Raw genomic sequence first — 16,599 nt, forward strand, 5'->3', positions numbered from 1 at the left:
TTCAAATAAAAGTCATGTTTTCAGAAGTATAAGTTATGGGATTTCTGAACAGGCTGGAAACATGGATGATAAAGAATGAGGAAAGTGAGCTAACTAAATGCCCATAGGACCTCGCAGACAAACAAATAAGGAGGTTAACAATACAGGTACAGATCTTGCCCAGAAACAACACTCTGTAGTAAGGAGGAATGCTGTGGCCCAAGCATTGCTGGATTTTTTCAATAGAAACTTTTATAATTTTTTTATAAACTTTCTAATTTTATAAAAGTGAAATCTGTTGTTTTCTAAATAACACACTTGGCAAACAAAGAGAGGGTAGTCTGAATATAAATGCCAGAGATGATAAGAGGTTGGAAATACAAGAAGAAAAATAATCACTCTTTTTAAAATGGAACTAACATTAGTGAAAAGATAAGAAAATTTATTCACAAGAAGTAATATAATGCTTTAATTTTTAAAGGAAAAAATGTTTTAATGGAAATGTTAATATTTAAAATGTAAAATTAATTGTTTGGGAAAATGAATTGAATGAACAGAGGATAAAAGAAAATAAATTTTCAGACATTGTAATTAAAAGACAATAGGAGACGGAAAAAAAAGTTAAATTATTCACTTTTTTTCTCCATACTAGGAGTTCTAGGAAAAGATAAATGCAAACATGGAAAGAAAGATAAAGCATTGCCAAACTAATTATGCAAGATGACTTCCCTTAACTGTCAGTTAATGTGTTTCCAGTTTAAAAGAACTCACAAAATGGCCAAAAGACTACTTTATAGAACAGTCAAATGTCATTGTAAAATTTAAGGAGACAAGGATTCCAGAACTGCCTAGGTCACTTCCACAGTCCATCAGTGAAGGGCCACAGGTCACGAGCCGGAAGCAGGAAGCAGGGCTGCCAGGTTTCCCATCTGCAACCCGAGGTCACTAAACGCTTTCAAAATGCCTTTAACGTCTGCGTGGGAAGTGACTTTCAGCCTAGGATGCTAGCCTGGGTGAAACTATGTCTGAGCAGTCATTCTCCTATTAGCAAAAATTTGCTTTCTGTATTACCTGTAGTCAATATATATGATCCAAGAATCAACAGATGGAGCAGTGTGTGGTGGCTCATGCCTGTAATCCCAACACTCAGGAAACTGAGGCAGGAGGATTTCTGGGAGTCTGAGGGAAGGAAGGAGAAAGAAAGGCAGGAAAGGGGGGAAAATGAAAAGAGAAAGGTCAAATGGAAACCAAGCTTTGTAAATAAGGGGTGAAAGAGGTTGAAGGGAGGAGAGTGAAAAGGGGAAAAGATGAATCAAGATACATCATGTATATGTATAAATTCCTCTTGATAAAAGTGATCATTATGCATATCTAAATTGTACCAATAAAATTTTTTTCATTTTTTTCCATTTATGTATTTGATGCAAGGTCTCACTACACAGCTTGGACTCCTAGTGATCCTCCTATCTCAACCTCCCCAGTGCTGGCATTACAGGCATGCACCACCACGCCTGGACTCACCGACTCAGCTTCCCCCGGCAGCGAAACCAGTGAAGCAAGCAGGACCTGGGATTGAACCCTGGTCTCTGCGCTTGCCAAAGCAGGCACTTAGTCTGCTGAGCTATCTTGCCAGCCCTGTACCAATAAAATTAATTTTTTTAAGGTTCCATAATCAAGTGTGGCATAAAAGTAGACATATGCTAATAAGCTACAACTGAGTGCACAGAAACAGTTGATTTTCAACTGTGCCACTACCATTCAATGAGGAAAGGAGTAGTCTTCCTGTTAATAATGCTGGGACCCTGCCACATGCAAAAGAGAGAAAACTCCCTACCTTGTATCATGTGCAAAAATTAACTCAAAATAGATCAAAGACCTAAATGCAACAACCAAACTTCTAAAACCTAAAAAATATATAAATATAAAGCCTTATGGTCTTGGATTAGGCAATGGATTCTAAGAAATGGCAGCAAAAGCACAAGCAGCAAAATACCAAAATAAATTGGACTCCATCAAAGTTAAAAGCTCTAAGACTGGGCATGGTGGTGCACATCTACAATCCCAGCACTGGGGAGGCTAAAAACAGGAGGATCACTACAAGTGCAAGCTGTGTAGTGAGACCCTGTACCAAAAACATGAAAAATAAATAAATAAAAGCACTTACACTTCCAAAGATACTATCACTTAAAAAAACAGAATCCAAAGGATGGAAGAAAATATTTGCAAATCAGCTAGCCCATGAGGTACATTGTAGTCGTCACCTTATTCCTACTGTAATATTACCTGAAGTAAGCAACTGAGAAAGAAAGATTTACTTTGGCTTCTGGTATCAAAGATTTAAATCCATGATCATTTAACTGCCTTGCTTCTGAGTCCGTGGTAAGAGAGAACGATATGGCAGGGAGTGCGGAGGGCAGAAGAGAAAGCAGCTCATCTCACGGTGCTCAGGAAGCAGAGAGACCTGTGGTCCAGGGACACAATCTACCCTCGAAAGGCTCCCTATGACCTGCTGCCTCCAGCCAGGCCCCAGTCCCTAGCTTTTCTGTCCCTCCAGCCCAGAGGACCATTACCCGGGGACCAGCTTTCAAGAGATAACTATTTCTATGACACTCCAGATCCAAACTTAATAGACATTCAGAATACACAAAGAACACTTAAAACTCACTAGTAAAAAGACAGACTACCCAATATAAAAATAAGTGGAGGAAAAGAATTCAAAATTTTTCCTAGGAAGGTTCACAAATGCACATAAAAGGATGCTCAACATTGTACATACTTATAAAAATACTATTTAATGGGCCTGGGGAGATGGCTCAGTACAATAAGCACTTTCCTGGCAAGTGCAAGGGTCTGAGTTCAATCCCCAGTTCCACCAAAAAAAAAAAAAAAAAAGTACAAATATACCCAAGAGAGTAAGAATGATACAACTGCGCAAAATTCCACATGCAATGTTCATGAAAGCACAATTCATAATGAACAAAAGGTGAAAATTGGCCAAAATTTCATCAGTGAGGAAAAGAGACACAAAATGTGGCCTATCCATGTACATGAATATTATTTGTCCATTGAAGCAAATGAAACAGTGATAATGCTGCACTCTGGCCAGTCCTTGGCAACTCTCTGCCAAGTACAAGACGCCAGAAACAAGAAACCACAAACTGGAGGATTCTATTCATACAAAAAGTCCAAAATGGAAAATTCATAAAAAACCAAATATTAAGTCAGTGGCTGCCAAAAGCTTGAAGGTATATGGTGTGGGTAGGAAGTGATTTATCAGATGGTTGTTTTTCTTTGATTAAAATGTTCTCAAACAGTAATGTTGATGATCACATATTTTGATAAATATGCTGAATTCAGAACATTACATACATAGTTATATGCTTCAATAAATTTTATGATATATGAATTGTATCTTAAATTTGGGGTAAAATACAATCAATTTAGCTCAAGCATGAGCATCACCTTTGCTACACCAATAAGAAGAGCCTAAGATCAAAAACTAGAACTATGCTGAACATTCCTCTAAGGGCATGAATCGGTGAGTGAACTAGTTTTTTCATATCTCCCAATAATTAAAACAAATACAAAATTGCCTTCTGTTTTCAAAGTGCGCAAGGACTGGAATATCCAGTAGGGAAAGTAGCACAAGGAGATGAACAGGTGAGTTGTGTAGTTGAAGTATCAGGTGTAGAGTAGGAACCAACACTGGGGAAAGACAGGCAGAGGATTCTTCTGTGACAGAGTGAGGAAATTAAGTTTTTGCCCTACAAACCAAATTGTCTCAAAACTAGCATTATGAAATCTGATGGACAAAATGCAGGGTTGTGGAAAAGAAAGAATCAGAGTCTCTACACTCAGGGATTAAAGATTTACAGACTCATCCATGCTTTCTGCCAGCGAAATCTCATTCCTATCAGACTATTCCTGGTTCCCACATCTGGGGTCTTCAATAATTATTCTGAAGCAGTTTTCTTCACGTGCCCTCTACCAATGATATTTTTAAAAATCCTTCAAATACTATGTAAAAACTATATTTTTCACACTGTTGGACACTGAGCCAAGGGCCTTGGTATGCTCTATCACCAGCCCTTCTTTGAATTATTTCTTTTGAGTAAGGGTTTCTTTGTTACCCAGGCTGGGCTAGAACCTCCAGTCCTCCTGCCCTACCCTCCCACTGTGCTGGTGTGGGATTGTTACATGACAACACTTCCTCCATTCTTCCTGGGGAATCTGGCACTTCAGTAAAATCAGCCTAGTTTTTAATGGTATTTAAAATCTTTTATTTTCATCCATTTTTCCAATCTTGGCACATGCATTAGAAAATCCATAGGTGAAAACTGCGTGCATGGGTATGGACATCGTGTTTTGGAACAGAAACCTCTTTTCCCTCCTATCCTCCTCCCTAACTCTTGTAGGAACACACTGTTGAATATGAATTAATCAGCAGTTTTCCTGTACACTGCATCCAAGCTATAAATGGAATCTCCCCACACAGAGAGAAACATGGATCTATTCCTTCAACATGTATTACCAACCTTTCAAGATTGCAATGAAGTGCTTGGAAGTGATCTTTTTGACCCCTTGGTTCACATCGCCCCCACTCTCCTTCCTCTAGTTTTTGTGTCTGAGCACAATTCCCACTGACTGCAGGGAGCTTGTCCCTTGAATGAGCAGCATAAGAGGAAAGCATCCCTAATTGTTAATTGGTCCTTCAGTATCTGGGGGGCTTCTGCTTCTCCCAGGAGTTGAATGTTCCTTCCAACTGGAGCTCAGTCTTCTAAGGCAAAGTTCTAGTTTTCAAACCTTGCCCAGTTAAGTTTAATTTTTATTTCAAAGAGAAAATAAAAACAAATGTGTAGGGCTGGCAAGATGGCTCAGTGGTCTAAAGCACCTACTTGGAACAAGCTTGGCAAAGCACAGGGACAGTGCTTCGATCCCCCAGCACCACATGCCAGCCAGCCCCGCCCCCTGGTGGGCTGAGCTGGCCACACACACACACACACACACACACACACACACACACTAAATAAATAAATAAATGTTAAAAGAAAAACAAATGTGCAGAATTTCAAAACAAGATAATAGGAAACTAACAATGGTTATAGCATTGCACACAGTTATCTTCAAAGTAACTGCTCAGATTTCAAGAGATAGGCTTGCAAAATTGATAAAACAATATAAGCACAAACCATTCTTTTCAGTGAACTCATAGAAATTAGTAGCATAACTATCTTAGCTATCTTGTATATGTGTATACATATATTTTTTTTCTTTTCCCTTCCTTCTTTTCTCTTTTCCCCATCCTAAAAAGAATTTCACAACACTTACCCAAAACTAATGTCTAGTATTAGTTTTGGTAGTTAGGGGAAAATACCCAAAAGAATAAGAGTGATACAACTGCACAAAATTCCACATGCAATGTTCATGAAAGCACAATTCATAATGAACACAAGGTGAAAATCTTGGTAGTTAGGGGAAGAAAGGAGGAAAAAAGATATTTCAAAAGCAGAGTTAACCCTGAGAGCATATTTTTAGAATGCAATTCATAGACCACTGGCAATCACCAACGATAATTGTTGAAAATTACAGGTACCTGGGCTCACCACAGTGCTCTGAACCAAAATTTCTTTGGCCTCCCCTTGTTAACAAGTTCTCTAGGCGAGTCTCATGAAGTCTGAGGTGGCTTAAATGGCTGGGAAGATATGAAACGAGATTTTATAGTGAAGCACTAAAACTGCAGTAGTCCGTATCTGATTGCTAAAGATTGTTCTGGCGAACTGCTAGTTTCCCTTAGCTCCCGTACAACCTGGAGGACAAAACAAACGATGCAGACTGGAGGCAGGAGCTGGAGTGGACCCTCCTGTGACGCAGCTTTCAGAGTCACTAACTCTCACCTTGAAGCCAGTGCTGAAGGTCACATGGCTCCAGCTTACACTCTGTCACACTCCTGCTACTCTTGCAGGAGGGGTAGCAGAACAAGCTTTTCAAGCCAAGAGACTCTACTGAGGTCAATATATTTCAGGAACTTATGAGGGGAAAGGTCTCAGGAACACAGAGATAAAGGAATGAACTCTTTTTAAATCCCCTTCCTGAACCATTTCATCCAAGCTATTTATCCTGGACTTAACTCAAAAATGAAAGCTGGGAAGAGACACAGGGCTTCTCAAACTTAACAGCCTTTGTAGTTAAATAATGTGGAATGCCCTCCCTTACATTCCTCAGCTGCCAAGCCCGATTTTGATCTCCCATTTTTCAGTCACTTCCTCTGCCACTCTTCTGATTCAGTCTCTTTGGTCCTCTGACTCTGACACTCAATCTCTCTCTCTCTCTCTCTCTCTCTCTCTCTCTCTCTCTCTCTCTCTCCCCTCCCTCAAATCTCACTGTACTCCAGAACCTCTTACCATCTCCAGCTTGGGAATCAGCTCAATGTGCACACTTCCCCTGCAGTACCAACCTTTCTGCCCTGCCTATCATTTCCAATAAATTGCAGACTCCAGTTCTCCTTTGTTCCTAGTCTTCTGCAGCTATTCAGGTGAGCAGGAGCAGATAGGTGGCCATTTGGGGTGGAAGGTGTTGAAGATTGGCAAGCAGACCTGGCAAGAGAGCTTGCTTATTTCTAATTCACTTTGCTAAAGGGTTACTGTTGCAACCCTCTCAATAATAATGACAGCTTACTCTTAAGTTAAAAAAAAAAAAAAAGCAGCTAAATTCCACTGTGTTCACTATTTGACTGGCACCCTGGCACTATCTAGCTGAATTTAAACATAGCATCTTGTACTATGGATAACCACTATGAAGATAACAATGTACAATGTATTAATTATAGAAACTGTCCTATAAAAATAAAAATAAAATAAAATAAAATAAAAATAAATAAAATAAACATAGTGTGCCATTTAATCCTCTGAAGAATCCAATGAGCTGGGGCCTGTGAATGAGACCTTCCACCTGTTCACCCGCTCCCCGGATCCCTTTCCAGCCAGAGCCCAGGCCTGGAGTGTGAGTGAGACCTTCCATCTGCTTACCAGCTCCCTTGATCCCTTTCCAGTCAGAGCCCAGACCTGGTTTACAGGCATGGTGTTGAAGCCTGTGGCAGAATGGCCTGCAGAGAGGCTAGGGGCCAGACATACCCAGCAAATCCAGGAGAAGAACATCTTGCCAGAGGGACACAGCAGGTTCAACTCCACAGGCTGCAGCAGGAAGAAGCAGAGCACAGCAGCCAGATCCAAGCAAGGCACCTCTGGATGATATTGAACTTGGTAGAGCCGGACCAGATAATCTGAGATACTTTGCTAGACTTTGATCTATGAGAGCATCCTCTCTCTTTTACTGTTGATTGAGAGAGGGTGCAAGAGGTAAGCGGGTTGAACTAGTGTGCCTGGAAGACTCCATGTACATCAAGAGGAGGTGATCAGACAGAACTTATGGGAATTAATTTAAGTAAGAATTCCCAGTGTAATATCTGCTTAGCTACACAGACATAATATTTGCTCTTACAGTTTAAAATACAAACCTGTCAGTTACACAAGTTCGTCAACTGCTAAATAGCACTACCCATTATTAGTGTTCCCAACTGTAGTTCTGTAAACACAAAACTGTAATTGCCTTAGATACATAATCTCTTTTGGGTAAAAATATCAGTAGGTTCTAGGATAATAACTGAACCAAAGCTCTACACCAAAGGTCAGAGGATGGTCCTATACGAAATGACAAAGAGAAGGAACAAAAGGCATTCTCAGGCCCTGAGCCCACCCAGAATAAATGCAGGAGACACCAGCATAGAAGAAATTAGAAATCACACACCTGAAATCTCTGAAATAATAGCATCTGAAGTAAAGAAACAACTGCAGAAAGCTATAGAGGACATCATATCAGAAATAAATACCGCAGTAAAAAAAGAAATGGTAACTATAATGAAAGAATTACTAAGTGCTTCTAAAGAAGACATTGACAAAATATATAGGAGAATATAAAAATGATGGAATCGTTGAATAAGCAATATAAGAAAGAAATAGAATGCATGAAGCAGATTCAAAGTGCTGTACAGGAGATTAAAACCTCAATCACAAGCTGACAAAACTGCTTGAATGAAAGTGAAGATAGAGTTTCAGACCTTGAAGACACCATTGCAGCTAGTGAAAGGTAAGAAAAGATATTTTAAAAACAACTAGGATGCAGGACAACATAATTCAACATCTGCAAAACGATGCTAAGATGAACAATATGAGACAAATAGACATCAATTAGAAAGAAGGAGTCAATACCAATGATATAAAAAAGAATATGACACAAGTAATAACAGAAAACTTCCCAAATATGGGAAAACAATCTGACATCCAGGTAACCAAAGCATATAGAACTCCAAAGAACATCAATCCAATTAAAACCACCCCAGATATATAATAATCAAGATCCCAGAAATTCAGCACAGGAACAGTATACTAAAAGCTTCTAAAGCAAAGACACAGTTCACGCTTAAAGGAAAACCCATCAAAATAATGGCAGATTTCTCGTCACATACCATCAAGTCAAGAAGAGCATGGAGCAGAGTACTTCAAGTCCTCCAAGAAAACATTCCAGTCAAGACTGCTATACCCTGAAAAACTCTCTTTTAAGTTTGATGGAGAAGTGAAATACTTCCTTGACAGAGAACAACTAAAGAATTTCATGATGGCAAAGCCAATCCAACACAGAATACTAAAAGATATTCTAGAGAGGGAACAAAATGACCACAACTCCACAAATGAGAACAGAAAGAACCCACCAAATAGGGCAAACAATTAAGCACAGGAGAATAAGGAGTATACAACAGCAGGTGAATAACATATCAACCATAAGTCAACATATCTCAATTATAACCACCAATGTAAATAGACTCAATTCACCAAATAAAAGAAATACACTGTCAGAGTAGATTAGGAAGCAAAATCCAACAATATGCTGTGTATAAGAAAAACACTTAATTCATAGAGAAATTCATAGGGTGAAAGTCAAAGGATGGAAAAAATACCACATGCCCCAGCACCTCAGAAAAAAGTAGGGGTAGCAATCCTGTTCTCAGACAGTCTCAACTTCAAACCAAGAATGATCAAACAAAATAAAAAAGGCCAATACATATTGGTTAGGGGAAAAACACAAGAGAAAGAGGTAACACTCACAAATACATATGCACCAAACATGAAAGCCTCCAACTATACCAGAGAAATCTTAATGGACATGAAAAATCTAATATCCAATACCACAATCTTAATAGGAGACCTTAACACCCCCTTATCCCACAAAGATAGGTCAAGCGGACAAAAAATTAGCAAAGAAGTAGCAGAACTGAACAAGAACTTGGAACAAATGGACTTTGTATGAAGACCAAAAATTAGTTTGATAACCTAAAAAGAGAGCCAATATCTTGGCCCTAGCCCTTCAAGGTCAGTGAGGACTCAGGACATAAGAGAACCTCTGATGTGACATCCTGAAACTCGGTGGTGTCCCAAATTTTCAGATCAAGGAGATTATGGGGCCACAGAGGAAAGTGAACAACAATGCATAATGTGCCTAAGGAGAGTCACCTAGAGAGAAAAATTTCTCTTAGGCTTTTACAGAGAGCAGATTGGTCAAGCAATGGCCATAACTCAACCACATGGCTGACACTGACAGAAGATCCAAACTGTGCTGTCCATGGTTCCAGTGTAAATCCTAGGGGGATTTGACTGATCTTATCAGATAGCAAAAGTTACATGTTAAGTTATATAGGTCTTGCCTTAACTTGGTCTTAACCATCCAGCAGAAAAGTGTAATCACGAGGTATAAAAAGTAAAGCTATGGGCCAGCCAAACAGCTCAGTGGATTAAAGCACCTGCAAGCAGGTTCAGGGGCCGGGGGTTCAATTCACAGTCCTGCCATACTGGCCCCATCCCCAGAGCGCACTGAGACAGCAATTGAGACTGGGTGTGGTGGCACACGCCTGTAATCCCAGCTCTTGGAAGGCTATAAACAGGTGGATCACTATTAGTCCAATCTAGTAGTGAAAACCTGAACACCCTTTAGACCCTTCCCTAAAAATAAAAAACAAAAAAAAAAGAAAAAGTAAAGCTATATTAATATGCTGAGCTGCAAATGGCTCAAGTCAACAACTCTGGACTATGGCCAGTTGTGCTGGTAACTCCTACTATTATGGACTATCGGGCTATATTGGGTTATTTTGCTGAATTCAAGTAGTTACAATATTTGGACTGGCATCAAGTATGAAAAGACCCTTTAAAGATTTCTCCAAATACAGCTTCTCTAACAGCAATGGAGCACCCATCTCTGACAAAAAAAAAAAAAAAAAAAAACAAAACAAAAAAAGAGGATATAAATAAAGGACTGTTTTGTAGTAGAAAATATATATGCATATACAAGATAGTTAGGATAGATATACAGCTACTTTCTATTAGTTCAATGAGAAGAAATGTTTGTACTAATAATGTTAGACAAGATTTCATGTCTATATCTTGTTCTCTGAATAACTGCTACAAGGACAACAACATGCAATGTATTGATTATTGTAACTGTCCTACTAACCTGTTTTGAAACTGCTTCATTGCCATTTTATCTTTTTTTCTCCTTAAAATGAATAAAACATTATTTAAAAAAAAAGAATCCAACGAGCTGGATGTCATTATCGTCACCATTTTAGAACTGAGCACAATGAAGCTTTGAGTGGTCATATTACCTCTTTAAGATGCCATATGAATATTAACTGACAAGGCTGAGAATCAAGTCCAGGACTGTTTAATTCTATAGTGCACACTCTTTAGTAGGGGTGGGTTAATTTTTGAATCAGAGAGTATGATTCTGCTTACAAATAACTACGTTAGGCATGCTAGGCTTTGTCTAGTTACAAGAAATTGGAAAAATCTGCATCGAGTTTAGGTAAACCATGTGCTCTCCAGGCTTTGGGGTCATGTTGTCTGAAATATTCTTGCTTTTATCCTCAGAATAAGTTGTCTCCTTACTGCCAATGATCATGTCGTTGCCTTGGATGTCCAAACGGACAAAACAAATGGGTAGAGTACTTCTACCCACACAGGTCTTTTTTTAACAGGAAGAAGTGTTCCACAGAATTTCCTAATAGAGGGGCTGCAGGGCACACCTGTAGTATCAGTGCTGCGAAGGCTGAGACAGGAGGATCACAATGAGTCTGAACTACACAACAAGGCCCTGCAACAAATAAATCATTTTTTAAAAAAACTTAAAAGGAATTTCTTAATAGATACTTGCTTTTAAACATTAAGTCAGACTTGATCACATGCCCTTCCCCTCTCACAGTCAATCACTGGCAAAGATAATTAGGACTGTTCTGTCTTACCGATTCTCCACACAATTCAGCACACAGACCTTGAGAAGGAGACCACCTACCCTGGGCTCACAGCCATGCACTCAAGTCCCTAAAAAAATCAGAGTATTAGAAGAAGTGAAGGGAATAAATGGTTGTTACACAGACAACCAACATATTTATCTCTTAGTTTTGTGCCAACTCACCTGGATCCTCCTACATTTCCCTTCACCTGTTGAGATTACTGAATGTCCAGTACCAGTCAGAAGAGGCACGGCTGGATGTGAATGATCAGATAGATATAGACACAATCATAGTGGAAAACATCAATGTTCCACTATTACGAACAGACAGATCAGCTAGACAAAAATATCAGCAAAGACACGAGGATTGGATAAAAGTTCAAACAAGTGGACTTAACAGATATCGATAGTGTTCTCTGAGCAACAAAATACCTTTCTTCTCAACAGGATAAGGCAGCACTCTCTCCAACATAGACCACCTACTAGCAAATAAAATGTAAAATGATTAAAATTATACCATAGAAGTTATCAGATCATATAACAATGAACTTGAAATCAATAACCAAAAAGCACACAAAATTAGTCAAATACGTGGAGACTAAACAAAACATCCTTACATAAACATAAGGTTATGGGAGAAATCAAGGAAGAAATTAGATAGTTCTTTAAACAATAATGCTGAAACTTACAGGCCACAACATAGCATCCTAAACAAAAGTTTCTTATAGCTATGAGTGATTACACCACAAAAATAGTGACTGCCCAAATAAATTACCTAATGATACACCCCAAAGTCCTAGAAAACCAAGAGCAATCCAAATCCAAAGCTAATACAAGATAAAAAATTATAAAGATCATAGCACAAATCTATAAATTCAGAGCAATACATATACAATTAATTGAAATGTTGGTTCTTTGAAAGAATAAACAAAATGGACAAACTTTTAGAAAATTTAACCAAAAGGGGAGAGAAAGGATGAAAATCAATGCAATTGGAAATGAAAAATAAAATCAAAACAGACACTGCCAAAATTAAAATTGTTTTTTATATTTTAATAATTTTACTGAGAAAGAAGTAGCAATGAGATTGTTTCAAAACAGGTTAGTAATACAGTTACAATAATTAATACATTGCATATTGTTGTCTTCATAGTAGTTATTCATCATAAAAGATGCAGACTTGATATCTTGTCTAAACACTATTAGTTCAAAACCTTCTTCTCATTGAACTAAGAGAAAGTAACTGTATATTTATGCTATTTTGTATATAGATATATATTTTTTTCCACTACAAAATGGTCCTTCATTTATATACCCTTTTTTGTTTACTTTTGTCTGAGATATGTATTCCATTGCCATTCATGTATCGTAGGTGCATGAATTCACTAGAGTAACCCAATATAGTCCGGTAGTCTATAATAGTAGTGGTTTACCTGCAAGACTGGCAGTGTCAGAGTTGACTTGAGGCTTTTATAGCTCAGCATATTAATATGGCTTTACTTTTTATACCTCGATTTTACACTTTTCTGCTGGATGATTAAGATCAAGATAAAGCAAGACCTATATAACAAAAAATGTAACTTTTGTAACTGACACAGTGATTCAAATCCCCTCAGGAGATACCCTGAAACCCTGTACAGAAATCTGTAGATCTTTTTTCAGTGTCAGCCATGTGGATGAGTCACAGCCATTGCTAGACCAATTTGCACTCTGAGAAAGCCTGAAAGAATGTTTTCTCTCCATGTTTCTCTCCTTAGGCACACTCTACATCATAAATCATTTTCCTCTGTGGTCCCATAATCTCCTTGGTCAGAAAATTTGGGACACAATTGAGTTACATGATGTTACAGTATAGGTTCTCTTATGTCCTGAGTCCTCACTGACCTTGAAAGGCTAGGGCCAAAATGTTAGCTGTCCTTGCAATCCTTCTTTTTCTCTAATTTTTGTCTGCAAACTTAAGCTGTTAATCCTCCAGAAGAGAAGCTTAATGATATTATTACCCTATAACACAGGCAGTTGAGCTTAACCTCACACTCTGTCTGAATATCAAACATCTTAGACATAACATGGAACAGGTATTTTCTATCAAGTACTGATAACTTTAAATCCCTACAGAATGTGAAGACAAAAAAGAAAAAACAATATAAAATATTTTTAAAATAGGAATAAACAATTATATATTTTTACACAGAAATTTAGAAATCTAATCATATACAGCATTGTAGCAGGACAGTCCTATGACTTTTTTTCTTGTCTCTTGTTTTCATTTATTATCCCTTTTTTAAAAGCAAACATTTACTTGAGAGACAGTATGGCAGTAATTGTTATGACAAGGCAAGCAGTACGTATTTAGAAGACCAGAATGACAGGCATTCCAAGCATGACCCTAGTAATACACATTGCTATCTTCAGTGAAGATGCTTAGTTCACAGGTGTCAGCATATTTAGTTAGTCAGAGTGATCAAAATCTTCATTAATAACTACCTTGCAAATTTATATTCCAATAAATTGGAGAATTCAGAAGAACTTGATAGATTCCTACATATGTAGGAATGACCAAAATTGATAAAAGATTTTTAAAATCTTAAGTAATCAAAAAATAACCAGGAAAATTTAAGCATTAATAGAAAAGAACTTATTAACTAAGAAAAATTCAGGCCAGGATGGATTCTCTGATGAATTCACAAAACCATCAGGGAAGGTCTAACATTGGTCCTTCTCAAACTTTTTAAGTAAATCAAAAGGGAACGAATTCTGTAAAAGTCATTTCTGGAGCTTCGATTGTACTTAGTCCAAAACCAGAAAATGATCCAACCAAAAACAAAAATAAATAAAAAAATTAAAAAGGAGGAGAGAAAAATGATAGACTAATCTCTTTAATAGATATGAAAGCAAAAATCCTCAGCAAAGATACTAGCAAACAGAGTGCAACAAATCTTCAAAAACATCATACATCATGAGCAAATAACATCCATCCCAGAGATGCAACGTTGGTTCAGTATATGCAAGTCAATATATGTAATATATCACACAAAGAGAAACACAAACAAACTATATGATAATCTCAATAGATGCAAAAAATCTTTGAAAAAAATTTAACATTGTTTCATAAAAATAAACACTCAACAAAATAGGTATAGAAGACCTTTATCACAATCTGATAAAACACAGTCCTACTACCAACATCATAGTAAATGGGGAAAAACTGAGATTTCCCTCTAAAATCAAGAACATGATGTCCACTATGCCCTTTCCTGCTCAATAGGACACTCAAAACATTAGCAAGAGCAATTAGGCAAGAAAGAAAATAAAAGGGTTATGTACAGGAAAGGAAGAAATCAAGTTATCATTATTTCCAATAACATGATCCTCTATGCAAAAGACCCTAAAATCCACCAAAAGTGTCCTAGAAATAATCAAACTCACTAGCATAGCAGATCATAAGAATCAACACCCAAAAATTAGTAGCATTCCAGTGCACTAATAATGAGCCCAGAGACAAAATTAAAAAAAATACAATTCATAATATCTCTAAGAGAAATTAAATACTTAGGAATTAACCCAAGGAAGTGCCTATTAAAGTGTACAGCACTTGGGCCAGGGAGATAGCTCAGTGGCCTAATCACCTGCCTGGTTATTTTTTGATTACTTAAGATTTTAAAAGAAGAAAGAAAGAAAGAAAGAAAGAAAGGAAGGAAGGAAGGAAGGAAGGAAGGAAGGAAGGAAGGAAAGAAGGGAAAAGAGTGTACAACACTCTGAAAAAAATGATATTGAAGAGGACATCAAAAAATGGAAAGACAGTCTCTATTCCTGGATACACAGAACTAATATAACCAGAATGACCTTATTTCTAAAAGTCATTTACCAAGTTAATACAGTGTTCCTGGGCTGGCCAAATAGCTCAGTGGATTAAAGTGCCTGCAAGCAGGCACAGGAGTAAGGGGTTCAATCCCCGGGCCTACCCTGCTGGCCCCACCCCCAGGGCACACTGAGACAGCAATTGAGACTGGGCATGGTGGCACAAACCTGTAATCCCATATCTTCGGAGGCTGTAAACAGGTGGATCACTATGAGTCCAATCTAGTAGTGAGACCCTGAATACCCTGTAGACCCTTCTCCAAAAGATACAAAAATAAATAAACATTTTTTAAAAAAGTATTCCTCAAAATAACACCATTCCTCACAGAACTTAAGAAAGTAATTCTAAAATTTATATAGAACCAAAAGAGACCCAGCATAGCAAAAGCAACTTTGGTAACAAGAGCACAAAGGAAGGCATCGCTATCTCAGGCTTGAAGTCACAATACAAAGTTTCAGTAATCAAAACAGCATGGTACTTGGCACAAGAATGGACATGAGGGTCAATGGAACAGAATGGTGCACACAGAAACAACCCCAAGTACATTAAAGTACTTGACCTTTGACAAAGGGGCCCAAAACATACCCTAGAGAACAGATAGCCTCTTTAATAAACTAACTCTCCACATGCAGAAGACTGAATCTAAAGCTTTCTCTCTCAACCCATACTAAACAGAAATTAAAATGGACCAAAGAACTAAATGTTAAAAGAGAAACAACCTCTGGAAGACAAAATATGCAAAGCTCTTAAAGTCATAGATCTAAGTAAGGACATTCTAAATACACCCTCTCCTGGTTGAACAGGAAATAATACCAAGAACCTACAAATGGGATCAGAACAAACTAGAAGACTTCTGAGGAGCAAATGAAAAACTAACAGACTAAAAAGACAACCAGTAGAATAGAAAATAATTGTCAGTTATTCTTCAGACAGAGAACTAATATCTATAATATACAAAGAATTCCAAAGAATTAGATAACACAAAATAAAAATCAAAAGTGGGCAAGTGAAATGACTCAACACTTCACAGAAGAGGAAAGTACAAATGGCCAAGAGTGTACCTTGAGATCATAATTGTTAGTGAAGTAAATCAGACACACAAACTTAAATACTATATTTTTTCTCTTATATGAGCAACACATATTGTGCATTCAAAGCAAAATAAAAGAGAAGAGGAAGTAAAGAGATAGATCTTTCTCAAATGGAAAGGAGATCAAGAGATGGAAGGGGGAATGAATGGAAAGAAGGGTAAGAAAAAATGGAATTAAATTGGGTTATATACATGTCACATCTATACACAAGGAATGTAAACATTGTGCACTATAAACATGTTCTACTAATTATAAAGGCTTAAAAAGTAAAAAAAAAAAATGTACCATGTATCCTACAATTGTAACCAATGAGGAAATAATCAAGCATGAAAGTTG

Source organism: Octodon degus, unplaced genomic scaffold (genome assembly GCF_000260255.1).
Source record: "Octodon degus isolate 3935 unplaced genomic scaffold, OctDeg1.0 scaffold00020, whole genome shotgun sequence".
NCBI lineage: Eukaryota > Metazoa > Chordata > Mammalia > Rodentia > Octodontidae > Octodon > Octodon degus.